This window comes from Abrus precatorius, unplaced genomic scaffold (assembly GCF_003935025.1).
Source record: "Abrus precatorius isolate BTA unplaced genomic scaffold, Abrus_2018 Scaffold1, whole genome shotgun sequence".
In the NCBI taxonomy this organism is placed as follows: Eukaryota; Viridiplantae; Streptophyta; class Magnoliopsida; order Fabales; family Fabaceae; genus Abrus; species Abrus precatorius.
The window spans coordinates 3,710,938-3,715,648 of record NW_020874291.1 but is presented as its reverse complement, the minus strand read 5'-3'; positions in this window follow the sequence as shown (position 1 = coordinate 3,715,648).

Genomic DNA, 4,711 nt, shown 5'->3' with positions numbered 1-4,711 from the left:
TCAGTAATTTTTGGTTGCCCTAATAGTTATCGCTGTTTTCAATTTTGGCTTGAGTTGATCGTTCATTAGAGCCTCTTGTATATTATCACTTGATGGCTTTACTATCAACAATTTAAGCTTTTTAACTACAAGTTAATTTGGTCTCTACAAACACCAATCAATTAATCCCTTATTAACACGTCAATTTCGTCTTTAAATTTGACAATTTGCTTCACATCAGGGTCGAAATTGATTGACGTGGATAATCAAACTTAGGATTAAATTGACTAATAATGCTAAAGTTAGGAATCTAATTGACATGTCTAATGATAAGACTTAATTGACTGGTACTCATAATTTTAGGGGCCGGGTCTAAACCAATGATCAATTATAATAGACTAGACTATTTTTTTAAATATTTAATTTCTTTAAAAATTGATCAATCTTAAGAAATATGCTAAAGAATGTATAGAAAAAAAAAAAATGCTATTTTCACTGTTTTGTTTACAACGCACTATCTGTTCAATGCTGTTATAGTAGTGTCTGAGACCAGTTTTTTTCTCATGCTTTCGGAGTTCTACTGTGTAAAAGTATCTTTCGGCCTTGAGTGTGTTTGAAATAACTGAAACATGACACTCGTTTTAAGTTTAATGTCAAAAACTAATTTAATTATAATTTTTTTTCAAAAATGCTTAAATTTCAAGTTATCTAACTTTTCTAAACATTTAATTTAATTTGGGGGAGAGGGGGTGGGTGTGTGGCAACTAGTATGAAGGTATTAGTTAAATTAAGAAATAAAATTTTATTAGTTCTTAAAATATATTGAAATTATGATAAAAGCCTATTATTATATTTTTTTTATTTTCATTCTTTAATGAGTATCATGGATATTGATTAATATTAACCTGTGAATTTTATAGAAAATTGTCATGTGTTTGAGGTTGAATTTGAATGAGGAGAGGAGCTTGATTTTTGGTCTAATCACAATATTTTACTAGAGTTAATTTTGTGAGAAGTGAGTTTCTTCTTTTATTTTCTTTACGTAATGAAACATAATTATGAAAAAAATATGGGATCCAATGTCAATCTTGGGCTTAAAGTTTTAAAGTAGCGGTACTTATTTGATTAAATTTGTATCATACTTTTGTTAATTGCACAAATTAATTTTTATAAATTTAATTCATTTTTGAAATAAAATTGTAAAAGTTGTTTTTAAATTTTTTGGAATTTAATTTTAGAAACAATTCCTTTTGAAAATAAAAATTTGAAAGCCATTTGTAAATTATTTCTAAAATTTAGTTCCTGATATATGTTAATCACATTTTTAAAATTTAAATTTTAAAAGTTAACAAAAAGGACTAGTGCAAATAATAAAAGTGTAATGCAAAAAGTAAATTTGTTTTAACAACCAAACCTCTACAAGAACATGGCAAATAAAACACTAAAAAGTTATATATTTATACTTGACAAACAAAGAAAATTAATCTTGTTGAGGGGTTGCCTTTTAAAAACCCCTTTACTCCGATTGCACTTCTTAATTGTTTAAATACTCTTAGTTTTTGTTTGGATGTTTGGAGGAGGAAAAAAAAGAGTTTGAAGGAAAAAGGAAAGAAAGAGAAGAGTGGAAGAAGGAGAGTTAAATTTCTCTTTTATTTGGATGTTTAATATTGAGAGAACAGAATGATGAAGGGAGGTAAAAGGAGAGTTAAACTTCTCCCTTATTTGAATGTTTAATATTGAAAGAGGAAGGTAATGAGGGTTTAATAATGTAAATGATATTATTGTCTTTTATATTTTTTATTCATTTTTTATCTTTTTTTTTTCAAAAAATACAAAAATTTAATATTTTTTCTCTCTAAAAGTTAATATTTTTTTTATAAAATCTAAAAAATAATTCTCACTTTAAAAATCAACATATTTTGAAAAAAAAAATAGAATTGTAAATGTGAAAGAGCATGTGAGAGAGAGAGAGAAAAGAGAGGGAACACTCAAAACCAACATTGAGAGGATTTTAAAGTTTAAAAAAACTCTCTAACTCTTCCCCTCTTAGAAAGGTTCAAATCTTATTAACTTCCCTTCCCTCCCTTCCTAAACTATAAAATACAAACATAGCCTTATAATATTAATTGTACTTTAGTATTTTATAGTTTAACATATGTGTAATTTTATTCTTTTTTGTTTTAAATATTCATGTTTAGTTTTTCTAATTTTCAAATGCTCAAATCAAATCTTTTATTTTAAAATTATATTCAATAATTAATAAAAATATAATAGAAATATGCCATTTTATTAATTTATACAAATAAAAATAAAAAAAATATAATAAAGTTTTGATTTTGAGTAGAGGACTTAAGTTGGGTATTTAAAAAATTAAAGAGAATAAATAATTAAAATTAAAAATATTAAAATTGTACATACATTAAAGTAGAGGAATTAAAAGCTTAATAAAGCTTATTTTCAAAAGAAAATTCCTTCAACTTCTTGCGTCATTTTCTTCTCCTTCAATAGCTCCACGTCTCCATTTCTATTCACAGTTTTTCACTGCTCCATCAACTTTATGATTGACATCGTGGTTGATTACATTACTCATCTTGGTAGCTTATTTATTGATTTGGTTCTTTGTAAGAATAACAATGGGTAAAGTATAGGTAGGGTATTATAATACCTATCCCCATACCCATGTGGATAATAATTTTAATCTCCATTGTAACGCTCTGAATTTTGTAATATTGATTGTTATTATGTATATGTAAATGTGAATGAATGTTGGAATATGCACTTGAGTGCGTGATGAGTATTGAATGGTGATATATATATGTGTGCGCGTATATGATAAATATGGATGCTAATTGTGTATCAAGATTGACTATATTGAACTGTTTGAAATAGGTTGAGTATAGGGTGCAAAGTGTTCTCGCTGTAGCGAGAGGGGTCTTGCTGGAGCGAGAGGTCCCTTGCTGCAGCGAGAGAGCGACAATTTAGGGTGCAACTCTAGGTGCAGTCTCGGTGTAGCGAAATTCTGCAGAAACTAGGATGCAATTTCCTCTGAGAATTTCACTGTAACAACAAGGGGTATTAATGCAGCGAGAGATGCCTCGCTGTAGCGAGAATGTCACAAGCAGAGGGGTATTTGAAGGGGTTAAGGTTTGAAAAATTCATTTCCCATTTCTCTCTTCAAAATCTCTTTGATTCTCTTAAAGCAAAACCCTATTTCATCGATTTAATTGCCTCCAAATCCATTCAAGAGCTAAATTGAAGGTTGCATTCATGTTGGGAACGCTTTGAGGTGAGTTTTAATGGTTAGGGTTTCGATTTCTCACGCTTATTCTCTGTTTTCTCAGTTTTCCTTGGTTGTCATGAGATTCTTCCATGCATTTAGGACTAAGTTCATGTGGGAATCCTTCTCATTGTTGATTTGGTGTGTGGGTTTTCATTTGAGGTAAGAGGGGACTCTACCCTATCTCATTGTGTTTTGAATTTATTTATTTTTTCCATGGATTACAATGTGGTTGAGATAGAATGTAGGAAGATGTATATTTAATGAGAATGGTTTGGTTGTGATTGTAATGTGATAAAAATCTTATGGGGAATATGATTTGATAGCGAGTGGATGAATTGATTATGATTATGTTCATAAATGTGAATGATTGGTCGTGATGAAATCGTGGTGGAAAGGTTGCGTGGAATATTGTGTGTTGAATGTTGACTATTGGGTGTGATGAAATGCATAATTAAGCATAGTGTGGATTATGCGAATGAATATGGGCCTGTGTGCCGTGTACGAATATGAATATCGTATGAAATTGAAGTGTGTGTGAATGAGGCATATTAAATGCGGTTGTGAATATGCTGTGAATGGTTCAACGATATATTAGAGGTGTGGAAGATGGGACGGTAGAAATACCTTGGGGAAGAGAGAGTGGTGGTGACACCAACAGTGAACATGGGTGCACCATAGGCCATACACTCTCCTCCTGACTAGACCTCTGACCAACACCTTTGCCGAGCGACTCGTGACCACACACGTGGTATCCGTGATGCGGGAGTAACCGGCAACCATTCATGGTGTGAAATTGTGATCATAGTGCCACGATAAGTGTGGCTACGTGCAGTGAAAGTATGTGTGTGTAAATGTTTTGGTGTTGTAAGTGTATCGGTATGAAATGCTTGAAAGTGTTGCTTATGATTGCCTATACTTGAGTAGAATATGTTAGAATACATGTGGGTGTGCAAGGTGAGTCTCTATGTTTTGTGTGTGTTGGATAGTGTAGAGTACTTACTCTTACATTTTTTTTTCAGGTGACCAAGATGATTAACACTGAGCTCAGTAAAGGAATGGGTGAAACAACTATAGAGTTTAGATTTTGTTTGAAATTACGATTGTAATTGAATTGGTCCTGTAGTAGTTATTGATATAAACTTGTAATCCTTTATCATTTTGAAAAACTTGATAAAACTCTGTATTGGAAAATTCTATTTAAATGAAATTTTAATTATTCCCATTTGCGAAATTTATTATTTTGAAAATTAAATTAAGGTGTTACACCAATACTTGTATCCTTTGAGTACCTCGCATACCTATACTCGTACCTATTACTCGCACTTGTTTAAGAAAAAAAAAACTTATAAAAAAAAAATATGCTTATATAACTTCACATAAATAGCATAATAATACAAAACTTCAATGCATAAATGCTGAACAAAATTCAAGCATAGATAGAAAATAAAAATT